Source organism: Nyctereutes procyonoides, unplaced genomic scaffold, assembly GCF_905146905.1.
Source record: "Nyctereutes procyonoides isolate TBG_1078 unplaced genomic scaffold, NYPRO_anot_genome, whole genome shotgun sequence".
In the NCBI taxonomy this organism is placed as follows: Eukaryota; Metazoa; Chordata; class Mammalia; order Carnivora; family Canidae; genus Nyctereutes; species Nyctereutes procyonoides.
In genome coordinates this window covers 41,636,379-41,649,680 of record NW_026575052.1, presented here as the reverse complement: position 1 = coordinate 41,649,680, position 13,302 = coordinate 41,636,379, and the positions used below count along the sequence as shown (strand labels likewise).

Genomic DNA, 13,302 nt, shown 5'->3' with positions numbered 1-13,302 from the left:
TCTCTCTCTCTCTCTCTCTCTCCCCTTCATTCTCTCCTCTGTCACCAATGACCTTAAATCACTTCCCTGGATGATCTACTTCCCTCCTCACCCTTCCAAAGTTTCCTAGAAAGCTTTGGTGAAAGTATGTTCTATTCCTTTGTTCCAGTGAGTCTGGGAAACGACTCTTTCTGTGGTTTCAACAAAAAAAGGGGGGGGGGAATAAAAGAAAATAAACTGAAAAAAAAAAAAAAAGAAAGAAAGAAAAGAAAAGAAAAGGAAGAAGGATGCTCAAAATCACCATTCCTTGTTCCTGGGAACCTATCCTGTAAGTGATTTTTAAGAATAAAGAAAGGAAAACTTGTCGATCTCTTCTGCTCCAAAACTGCCTGATAGGAATTTTGTTGGTTTCTTAGGTGTTTTTCTGAATACAGGATCTTTCAGTATCTTGGGGACCGAGTGACCCTGAGAGATAGCTTCTTTTTTCTAAAAGTTACATTATATAGTCTGTGGAAGACATTTATCACATGGTTCTTACTGCTCAAAGAGTGTTCAGTTCTTGAAAATTTCAGACCTTCTAGCTGCTAAAAGAAAAACCACACTGATTTGTTTACCAGTAAAAACGTAATAACATATGGCCTAAAACGGACATATCTAGTTTTTTGCTTAAAATGATATACCACTCATTACTACTGACTATTCCCTTAATCTTTTTGTATATGCATGTATGGAACACAATTCTGAAAACACTCCTTTTAACCTATCTAAATCTTTATCTTCCCATTTTATTTATTTAACTCCACCTCAAATCGCTCACAGAGGCATTAGTCAATGTAAAACTTTCACTTCTTTTCATTGACAAATCCATAAAAAAAGACTTCTGAGATGAAGTGACCATTCTCCCCCCCCATCTTTGACAGTTTAACATCTACGTTGCCAAAAGAAAAAGCCTTAAGTAGCTCAACCTTCACCTCTGCTTCTAGTGAGAATCAGGAATGAGAATGACTTTGTCTGAACAACCTGAAACGGATTTTAACCTCTAAATAAGGGTTTTGCAGTTTTGCATCTGAGGTTTTAAGTAGAATGTAAGAAATGAAACCATGATATTGCTGTAGTCTCCTCTTGAAAGGACTTTGGCTTGATTCATGTGCATCTCATTATTAATTCAGGTTTTGATGGAGAGACAGAAAGAAAAATGCACAAGCACCAAATCTCAAAGAGGCCATACTGAAAGAAAAGGACAGGGTTTGCCCTGTTTCTGGAAAGGTGTTCCAAAGAGCACAGAATTAAGAATAAATTGTTTCAGCAACACAAGGCTGCTTCTTGTCCAAATTGGTCTTAAAAACAAAACAACACAACAACACAGAAAAACAAAAGTTAAACTATGGCTCAAAAAAATCACAAAATTAAACAAATGCAGCTAAACTGGAATAAGCAGTTACTTAGGGATAACTTACGGCTTTGAAACATAGAATTCTAAAATCCTAATTTACAAATTATATAAATTATTAACTATAAAAAGTCACTCAAAATCATGTTTGTTGTAATTATCACCTTTTGGAAAAGACAATAAAATGAATGAGATGTACTCAGCTTTATAGATGATGTGGAATAAACTGAAATTAGAATAAGTTAACAAGTAAGTGGATGAGGTCTATTTTCTTATCTAAATACATTTGTTTAAAACTTCTCCATGGAGGGGCTCCTGGGTGGCTCAGTCTGTTAAGCATCTGCCTTTGGCTAAGGTCATGATCTCAGGGTCTTGTAATCAAGGGCTCTCTGCTCAGCAGTGGGTCGGCTTCTCCCTCTGCTTCTGCCCCCCTCCCCTGCTTGTTCTCACAAGCACACTCTTTCTCTCTAATAAATAAATAAAATCTTAAAAAAAAAAACTTCTCCATGGATACAGATATATCTGTAGGCGTGTAAGATATATACATACAATTTTTTCTGGTAATAATTATGAATACTTATGTTTAGTTTTCATCTCACATTTAGTTTAAAGCTGTCCAATTGAGTTTTTAACCATATACTAGTGAGAGTTCTTTTTAATAAAAAAGAAAACCTGGGCAGTGAGGATATAGCCCATTTTAATTTTTTCCTGTTTTCTTGGGTTAAAAGCTGCATACATACCATTTTAAAATTAAATATCATTATCTCTTCTATTATTTAAAAAACTGGGGAAGGGGGCAAGGTTATCACATTAAAGTTAGAGCTGGTTTAAAAAAAAAAACATGATTCAAGACATCCTCTGGGTATCCAAACAGATTTTTTTTTCCTGTTCACAAATTTCACTGTCCATTCACATCTGGACTTTAGTTTTATATTATATTCTAGTAAAAAGAAAAAAGTCTGAAAAAAAGTACCTCAAGACCTACCAAAATAGACGGTTTTTATTTTATTTTGTTTCCAATGCTAACAAGTTATTACATGGTCTTATTTTAAGTAGAGCCATGGGTGTGTTGGGGGAGGGAAGTGGGGTAGGGGTTGGCAAGGGATCTACATTTTCATGAACTGTACTCAGATTTCAAGTATAGTATGCTGTTCCTCACAACTATGGGTACTTTTATACTTCCTTTTCCTCACAAAGTATAATTGTTTCATGTTTTCCATTGTCCAGCCCCCAAGAACCTTGACTAAAGAACCAGCAGTCTGTGCCGGGTTTGAATTCATCATTAGCACCCAGGGTAACCTCAGTCCACAGAATGTAAGAAGACAAGTGAGGCAATGTTTGTGGAGTCCAGTGGCTGAACCCGCTCCACAACAGAAGAAATGCCCCAATTGTCCTTTCTAAGCAAAAATTGCCATGATTCCCCATAAACAAGCAGTTGTCCGTTGACTGTTATAAATAGACTTTAATATACAACCAGCTGTCTGAGAAAGAGTTTATAACTGTTGACCAAAGACACAGTAAGGAAGAGAAATGGGAGGTTTCCACATAGCAGGAGAATGGCTTGTCTGCAGTGAGTGAGGGTACACACAGATCCCTCATTTAAAATATGTTAGCATGCCTGATTTCAAGCTAAAATTAGGAGATAGCACAATGGGCTTCATGTGGGAGTCTTTTCAATAGAGGCTGTATTCTTCTCTGATGGGCACCCTTGAATTCAGGATTGTGAAATAAGTAGGAGTTACCAGCAGACATCCTATAAAGTGCCGGTCAAAGGAGATATTTCAGAAGATGCATAGCAAGATGCACCAATTTGGCTGTGATAAGAACTAACTTCTGTTCCTCTCTTCCCCATTTCCTGTACTGCTTTTATCTTTTCCCAGATGACTGTCCTTCTATGCCTTCTTTCCCAACCTCTCCAGATAACAACTCTGTGAGAGTGTTCTGAACAGTTTATTTTAACCAGGCCCAATTCCTGGGGCAAGATACAGTCTCAAAAATCTGATGGGCTATGACAGAGAACAAGGCCCAGAGCAGCCAGCCAGGGCACATGTCTCTCTGTACTGCAGCAGGATCCCACCCACGGCTGCTCTGAGTTCTGATCAGCCAGCTGGAGATAACTGGATGTGGCTGAGGCTGAAGGCTGTTGCAAAGCTCAGTAAAACTAAGCAAAGAAAGACTAACATGCCTCAGAGAAGTATGGAAATAGAAGGGTGGAGACAGCAGACAGACACAGGAAAGCAGAATGTAAAAGGAAAGACTTATCAGAATATTTCTCCCTCCCGTAAAATAAGTAAGGATGAAGAAAGGAAAGGACATTTTAACACAAAATAGTACAATGTGTACATTTTTAAATGTACATTTTTTTCCAAATGAATTTCTAGTTTGATCTGCACCCTCTAAAAAATTTTAAAGGGATAATAAATTTTTAAAAACCATTTATATTAAAAAAAAGACTATCGTAATTGTTTTTGAACTTTCCAGAGCTAGCACCATTCTATGATCACAGCTTACCCTGAAATTTACATGAGTGGGAAAGTTTGTTTGGTTTAAACTGGATAATTATTTTTCCTTCTGGTTGAGACACATGTAATTTAACACCAGGTCTTATTTAAGGGTTACAAGTTCTATTTTAAAGATTCTAAAACTTAAACTGAGTAGGCAAAAGAATATACCAGTAGAGATGTATACCGTGAAGATCTGAAATATTTGGTATCTCCTACTACAAACTTGTAAATGATTACTCTTTCCTTGGAAATCGCCATTCCTCAATTTCCTTTCATAAAGCAGCACTTCCCTCAGAATGTTGTAATAGAGCTAAGCGAGTGGGAGAGTGCCTTGCACATGGCACTCAGTAGCATAATATAGCACAAATTTATACTCTTTAAAACTTGCCACTGTTTTCTTTTTCTTTGCACTTTAAGATTCAGACGCAAGCACACGTCAGTTTACAGCCTAATGAATTTTCACAAACTGAACATATCCGTGGGACCACCACACAGATTAAGAACATTCCCCATACCTAGAGAGCTCCCTTCATGCTCCCCTGGGGCCACAACTACCCCCACCTGCCAGCTAACAGTATCCATTATCCTAACAATATCATTTTTGCTTTTTTTAAGATACATACTTTTAATTGTGGTAAAAAGACAAAATAAAATTTGCCATCTTAATCATTTTTTAAGTGTACAGTTCTGTGACATTAAGTAAGTTCACATTGTTGTGGACCATTATCAGCTTCCATCTCCAGAACTCATCATCATCCTAAACTGAAACTCTGTACCAATTAAACAATTTCTCCCTACTCCCTGCTCTTCCCAGGCCTTGTCAACCACCGTTATATTTTCTATGTCTATGAATTTGACTCTTCTAAGGTACCTCATATAAGTGGAATAATATATTATCTATGTTAGTGTCGCCTAAGAGATACATATCCAATGTTAAGAGACCACAACTCTGGTACTATGGTTAAAGAAGGTTATTAATGATAATTAAAAACCTACTATAATAAAATTAAGGAGTCATTAGGAAGCTCCTTCAATGACAAAGAGAAACTTAACCTTTCTATGAGACCAAAGGCCCACCCTTCAACCAAAGATGGGTGTCAGGCAACATCTTCCAAACCCAGAGATTCCCAGGCTCTCAACTGACACTAATAGTTAATGCCTTAGTGTCCTGCACCCAAGCTAGCCCATGACAGAGTCCTCCAAATAGGTTGGGCATGCTAGATGGTGAGGAGCCAATAGCCCGAGGTCCAGGTCAGCTCTGGGCCAGCCCAAGGTCTATGACACAAAGAAGGACAAGAACAGGGGACTGGTTGTATCCCAATCAGAGACCTGTTTGACAACAAGTTTTACCCTCACCCCAAAGGCAAACACACCCATTCCAGCTCCTCCTTCCCAACCTAAGTGACCTTGAAGGTGGCACCAAGCCTGGCTAACACATAATCCAGGGCAGAGCACTAGTCAGACGCTCATACAGAACAGGCCCAGCTCCCCGCAGTGAAGGGGGTGATGAGATCAGCACTAGACGGGCCTCCACCGTATCAAACACAAGTGTCCCGTGAGGCGTTACTCCCATAAATTCATCCATTTTTGAGAAACAGAAACCCAATTTCACTCTCCCTCCGAAAAGCTCTCGTCACGGTGAGGACTCTCCAGTCCCTCCCTGAAGTCCTGAGACTTGAGCGGCTATGGGGCCACAGGGAGCCTCCAGAGAATGTCAAGGCAGCCACACTTTTCTATCAGGCATGTGTTCAGGTGGTCCACACACGTGTCGGGTTTGTCATCAGGGAGAAGCGTCTGACCTAAGGGACGACGGACAGACCTGGGGGAGCCAGGAGCCGGCAGGGGCGCCCCTCGAAGCAACACAGGACACGAGCGAGGGCAGCACCGCAGCCACAGCCCATACTTACAGCATCGGCAGACTAGGTGGTCATTTACATCCCACTCCCCCCCACCAGTCCACGAAACGCTACCGGGAAGCTCTGGAACATTCCTGACCCCTGACAGGGACCAGACAGAGCAGCAGTTACTTACCGGCGGACCTGAGGGAAAATGACCTGCCACGTCATTGGGCAGGAGAGCTCCCATTCACCTGGGAAGGCTGGGGTAATCCAATGGCTCCACCCCGCAAAAACGCCTGACCAAAATCTTCAGCGCCCCTCCCTCCACACCAGTCTCGGGGGGTGCTGCGTCGGACATGGCAGCGCGGCCACGACACTGCGAGCTGCCGGGGAAGGCGGCGTGCGCATGCGCAGCTGCTGCCGCAGACAGCCGCGTGCGGGACAGCGGGCTTCCCGAGGACGGCAACGTGGGCGCCCTGCGCCCCGCACTTCCCGCCTTGCTTCTTGGGGGCCGCAGTCTACTTCCTCAAAGGCTTTCCGTTCAGAATATCCTGAGGGCTCCATGGATGTAAAACCCATTGCACGAGAGGAGGTTGAAACCAAGAAAGCCCTCAGGAGCCAGTGCAGGAGACCAGCGCGCAACATCAGCTGCAGGCCTGCTTACGACCAGGACGGCCCAGATGCAACCCTTCCGTTGCTCCACCTTGGAAGTACCTGCCGTGCTTGCAAGTGCGAGCTCTTGGCCAACACGCGTATCACAGCCCTGCTATGTGTCTCCCAGCGGACATTGGAATCCTGCATGGTCCACCTGCGGTACAAATGGATCCCGTGTAAGACAGTCACACGGCTGACATTAGCTCCCGCTAATTTTAAGAAGCAGTAGGCTTCACTAAGTCAGGGAAAGGGGAAGCAAGGCTGGGGTCCCCCATTCACACACCATCTGCGTGCATGGCTTACCTAATGAAGACCAAGCAGTTCTGCCTGAAGGATGCCTTTGATCACATCCAGCAGAGGAGGAGTGCGGTCTTCCCCAAATTTGGCTTCATAGGCCAGCAGCTCCTGCGATACGAGTCTGAGATCCTGCCTTCCACACCCACTCCCCAGGATCCCTCTGCCAAGGAGAGGCAGCCAGCTCTTTATTCATGGCCCATTTGCAGATGCTGAGCCCTGATATGCAGGGTTCCTACTGCACATTCCCTACCTCAGTGATGGTTTCGGTGCCCATCCATTCAGCAGGAGCCTCGTGGCCACAGCCACATCCTACAAAAACTGGGCTGGGGGAATTAGCCCAACCCCAGCAACTGCGATTTTATTTTTTGAACTCAGACATTTCATACCTTTGCAATACAGAAAAACTCACTCTTTTCTACCATGAGTGATAGTAAGTAGTCACCAGGCCTGCGAATGAACTTCAGACCAACTTTAGGGATAGATTTTTGGGACTAAAGGAAAGTCAAGCTATTATGAGAGCACAGCATGTGCTGACTACTGTACTTCCAGACCAGGTGCCTTCTCAGGACTGCACAGTCCGTACACCTCCTAGTTCACCTTTTCATTTCAAGCTTAAGGCAATAGATAACTTCTAGCAAAATGGAAAAAAGCAGTTGCTAGATTAAGAAAAAAAGTGGTCATGAAGCCAATGCATTTTGAAGGAAGCATAATTTCCACCTTACTTTAACTTTGGCAATCTCAGAATCTGTTTCCGTTGCTTCAGGGCACAAGCTTATCATTATCCAGTCAGGAAAATAAACCAACAGCGTTTGTAGGGACAGTCTATATACTGATTTGAAACCTCAGATGTTTTTGAGACTCCTTCATGGGCCCAATGGAGGCAATTGGTTGAAGTAGGGAGACATGGACCTTTCTGAGTGTCCTGTCCCCTAGAGATTCTTCCCCGATTTTAAACTTTGTGTGATTCTTATTCATACTTGAGTCTTTCTTATTGCACCTCTCCTCAAACCATCTCTTGTCTCATTTGAAGAAAGTTCTTCAGACTTTAATCCAAATCAGGCCTGTGAGGTGGTCGCATCAGGTAGAAGGAGAACAAAAGTACCTACTAAGTCAGGTGGAATTGAAATATTAGTTTCCCCCAGCTAGTTTCCCTCAGCTAGTTGTCCTTGTATGTGCTTGTCTCATCTCTTACAACAGGCATTTTCTTCTCTGCCCCCAGGGTTGTCTTCAAGCTGTTGATTTCTGGGATTTACAGATGTGGTACTACTATTTTTTTGTCTGCAGGTTATTTCTTCAAAGGTAAAAGCAGTAATTCCATGAATATCCTTCTACACAGATGTGGGCCTTTTTCTAACCCCTACAGTGTAGGACTGATTATGAATCCTAGAAGAATTGAATTTAGGTAAGAGAATTTTACATTCCCAGGGCGACATCAACACCTACTCCTGGTTATAGAGGTGCAAGAAGTAATAATACAGAGTGCTTCTTAAATTAAACCCCAAAGCACAAGTATATCATAGTAGATAGAAGGTGTGCATTGGCAGACTATATCAGTTCAAATGCTGACAGCAAACACAGATGTGGACAGTTTACAAGTTATGAACACTCTAACCCAACTCTCTATCCTCCAGAGCAGTGCTTCTTGGACTTTAGCAAACATTAGAATCACCAAGACGATTTGTTAAAGCACAGATTGCTAAACTCCCTCCTCAGAGTCCCTGATTCAGAGGTCTTAGGTTAGGTTCAAAATTTACCTATCTAACATGTTCCCAGGTGATGCTGGTCCTGTGACTACACTTTGAGATCATCTAACCCACATTACCAAGAACAGGATTAGTAGAAAAGTGTTCACTCAATGTATTAATTCATTGACAATAGGCTATGCCTGGTGTGTTTTGCAGCTCTGGAATTTTTTTTTAGATTTTATTTATGTATTCATGAGAGAGAGAGAGAGGCAGAGACATAGCCAGAGGGAGAAGCAGGCTCCCTGTGGACCGCAACCTGAACCAAAGGCAGAAACTCAACCACGGAGCTGCCAGGTGCCCCTGCGGCTCTGGAATTCTTAAAAAAAGAAACCCAACAGGTAAAAAGGATAAAATTTACTAAATCTGGAAAATATCAAAGGAAGTATCAATGGAAAGAATATAGCATTTGAAATTCATACTCCCAACATTCTTTTGTTCAAGAAGAGGAAAAATTTGGATCTCCAAAAATTAAAAAACAGCAAAGACATAAGAAGACAGTTCAATCCTCTTCATGCTTCCCAACACTTACTGCTTATTCTAAATATCATAGAAATAGTCTGTTAATTAAACATTCAAGGTAAGTCAAACTTTATTAACAAACTGGCGGCTCACAATATTTGTTTTTCTTAGAAGATCAAATCACATTGACACACATATACGAAAGAAACTTGAGGTCTATTTATTCTCATTAAAAATTTCAGAGGAAAAAAAATTTCAGAGGTCTATTCTCATTAAAAAATATCCCAAATTATATAAATAAATATATCAAAAGTAATGATAATCAGTACATTCCATCTTTAGAAATGTTTTACCAGCATTAGCTAATGAACTCACACAGCAAGCTTATGAGGTAGGCATTATTATCCTTGTTTTGCAGTTGGAGAAACTGAGGAAGGAAGCGGTAATGACTTGCCCAAGGCAAGCATGAGTCAGTAGCAAATGCAGAGTAGACTCTAAGTTAAGACAAATGCTTTGGATTTTTGTCTCTTAAAAGTCAAGACATACAAAGCAAAACCAGAGAATAATTCAATTTAGGGAAATGAGCTTTGGTAAAGGGAATAGATTTTTTGTTTTTTGTTTTTTTGGGGTTTTTATGGGTTTTTTTGTTTTTTGTTTTTTACTGAGAACAGAATTTCCAAAGCAAATAATTTGTATGTCCCAAAGTTTCCCACTAATTACCACCATCTCCTCTGTGTTATCTTTCTAGTAAGTGAGAAGTTGATAACTCTTTTGGCTTGAGAAGCTTTGGTTTTTAATGAACAGGATCTTATGGAACCTGAATTAAATGAGTAGTGAGCTTATGGAATTTCTAGCAAACATGGCTTTCCTTTTGGTTACATAAATTAATCTTCACATTATCAGTGAAGGAAGAGGAGGTTGCTCCTGTAATAATCCCCAGATCTTCCCTAAATGCCTTCAAAAGCTATATCAAGTGTGAATGTATTAAGTGAAATCCTTCCTGAATTTGAAAATTGCTTTAAATAAAGCCCTTCAATAATAATTTTGCAAGAGAGGCTTGTTTTTGTAATTTATAGCTAAGCAGCTGTTGTTTTTGGTGGCGTCTTCAGTTTCTTTTACACAAATCTGAAAATGAGTCATGTAGTCAGGAAGACCAGATTGTTTTACATAGTAAATGTTTTTGTATACTTGCCTCTTAGGACTTTTAAAATCTCAAGAAAGTAAACACCAAAAAAAGATCATTCATTACCCATCATACTGGAGAAAATGTTAAGCAATAATATGTGCAGCTCATACTCCGATGGATTTTTGTATTTCATGAGTATTGCCATGCAATAGCTGAGTATGTATGCTGAGCACATAGGCTAGCAAAATACGAAACAACTTCTTTGAGGCCCTTCAAAGACTAGCAAATGCCTCATCAAAGGTGTAGGGATTGACCTCAGATCATTTACTCTAGTATGCCTATGTCTGCACCATTCACTTTTGTCCACTTGGATGTGGCAAGAATCAGAAGCTGATAAAAAGTACATAGTTACTAATATGCTTAGTATATTCCTGGCACTTGAGGTGATATATGTAACGATGCTTTGAAAATTATAAATTACAAGTCCCTTCTGTGGACAGAAGTGTCATATACTTGAGTAATGGGATCATTTCTAAGCTTCTGAGTACCAGTTACAAGAAATTAACATCCATTGCAATATCTATATACATGTTAATTCATTGATTAATAAACTATATATGTATACTTCTCTACTAATATATTATACATTTTATAAGACATACAAAACTAGAAATTGAAAAGGATAGTAGAAATAAATAGGAAAGAATTTCTAGTATTTTCTTCCTGCTTCCAATGAGATTATCTTTGGAGATTACTACTCTAATGGAATGTTTAGTCTATTTTGAAAATAAGGCGTGATAATTATAATTAACATTTATATAGTATCTATAAACACTGCTAAATATTACTAATTCTAGTGTTTTACATATATCAACTTGTTTTATCTTGGTATCAGCCTTATGCAAGAAGTGTAATTATTATCTCCACTTTACAAATGATGAAATCGAGCCACACGCTAGTCACCTAACTTGTCTGTGGCCACACAATTATGAAGGAGAAGGGATGGGATTTAAATACAGGCAATCTAGAGCTAGACTTTAGCTAATCTGAAACTCTGAATGCCTGGCATATTATTATTATACTAACCAGTAAGTAAAGGGGCTCTTATGCATTAGTTTCCATAATATCTTCATAATGGCATGTATCTGACCATATTATAACTTTTGTTTTGAATGTTTGGTCTCTCCCACTAGAATGAAAACTTCTCGAGCTCAAGGACTAAAGTACTTTTATATTTGAATCATAGCTTTGATCACAGTGCCTGGTATCTGGAAAGCATCTTTGAGTAAATGACTATATGAAAGAAAAAAAGATTTTAAAAATGGGCATATGGATGAATTTACCCTAAATTACTCTATATCCACTGAAATTTGTATGTCCTTAAAATAGGGATAGGAGGGTATCCTTTCAACAAAGGTCTTCTCAGACTTTCCTCTTAATGGGATATTGTTCCATTGCCAAACCAACATGTAGAAAAAAATAACTTTATATTATCTGAGCCCGTTCAGGTAGGAATACTGTCCTACCCATGGCCCTTCCAATCCTTTGATCCTAGAGAAACCAAAAAGGTGAAAGTAGAAAGATAGGAATGTTATTTATAGAAATAATGTCTCTTGGGAGCCTCATTCATATTTCCTCTCATAAAAAAAAAAACAAAACAAAACAGAAAGAACCTGCCCTCGTGCTCTAGAATCAATAGGAAACCTATTTCATTACAACCTTAGCCTGGATACCTGCAGGGGGAAACAAAAAACAAAAAACAAACAAACAAACAAAAAAAAAACAACAGATGAATGAATGATGATGAACTGTGGCTTCTGTGATGTGGAATCCAGTTATCCTGGTCTCTATCCAGTCTTAATCAAGCATATATGATTACACTTCCATTAGCAGTATGATTTATTACAAGTTATCCAGACTGCAGGACTGATATCCCCAAACCACGACATTTCATATGCTTCCTTTTCTTCATTCTGAGTGATGCAAACCAGCACCAGGATGCTAGCCAAATCTTAAAATTTTCCTTCCTATATTGGATGTTGAAAAAACTTCAAGGCGCTCTGACCGAAACACACACTCTAATAAATGTGTGTTATTTTCATCCCAGTTACTTGTCTATAGCTTAAGGTACGAAAGTCTCTGACAAAACGATGACCGTAGAATTGCTTTAACAAATCTAATGTACTTAGTGTAATGTAATGGGTTCCATCTAAATACTATATAATTTTGTCTTTTTGTTTAACATTTTATTTATTTACTCATGAGAGACAGAGAGAGAAAGAGGCAGAGACAGAGGCAAAGGGAGAAGCAGGCTTCACGCAGGGAGCCCTATGCGGGACTCGATCCCGGGACTACCAGGATCACGCCCTGGGCCACAGGCCGGCACCAAACCGCTGAGACACCCAGGGATCCCTAATTTTGTCTTTTTTTCATTGCTTTATAAGCTTCTTATGCTAGATATTCTTGCTCTATATTGCTTCATATGTTTTATATTGCTTTATATTCTTTCAAATAAAAGATGATTTTATAGAAGTTGGATTTTGGACTTTCTTGTAATTACATAAGTAATATAATCATACATATTAATATTAACTGTATATATATTACATATAATATGATAATATAATATGATCTCGGGACTCCAGTCCCGGGATCGAGTCCCACATTAGGCTCCCAGCATGGAGCCTACTTCTCCCTCTGCCTATGTCTCTGCCTCTCTCTGTGTGTCTCTCATGAATAAATAAAATCCTTTTAAAAAAAGGCTATTCTGTTTTTTCAAATGGGCAAAGGATAGGAACAGATACCTCACACAAGAATGATCAGTAAGTATGTGGGAAAAAAATTCTCCTTCTCATCAGTAAACGGAAAAACATTTCATACACAATTTTTAAAAAAAATAAAAGTCTAATAAATAAGAATGTGGGGAAGCAAGCACCTTCAATGTACTCTATAAAATTCGCTAGTAAATTTTAGTAAATATCTAGTGAAATTAAAAATGCATAAATCCTACAAACTAGCAATTCTACTTCTAAGAATTGATCTAGAGTTCTTCATTCCCATCTTCACTGGAAATCTATACAAGGATATTCCAGCTAGCATCCCTTACCTTAGGGGAAAAATGGAAGCTATCTAAATGTTCATTGATAAGCCAATAGTTTAAAAAAAAAACTGAGGTAGGGGATCCCTGGGTGGCTCAGCGGTTTCACATCTGCCTTTGGCCCAAGGCGTGATCCTGGAGCCCCGGGATCGAGTCCCACATCGGGCTCCCGACTTGGGCCTGCTTGTCCCTCCTCCTGTGTCTCTGCCTCTC

General features: G+C 39.7%; 1 pseudogene; it reads left to right on the top strand.

Annotated features, from left to right (window-relative positions):
* Nucleotides 1-5,922: 5,922 nt before the first annotated feature.
* Nucleotides 5,923-7,090, top strand: LOC129514091 (dual specificity protein phosphatase 5-like; annotated as a pseudogene).
* The last annotated feature ends 6,212 nt before the right edge of the window (nt 7,091-13,302 follow it).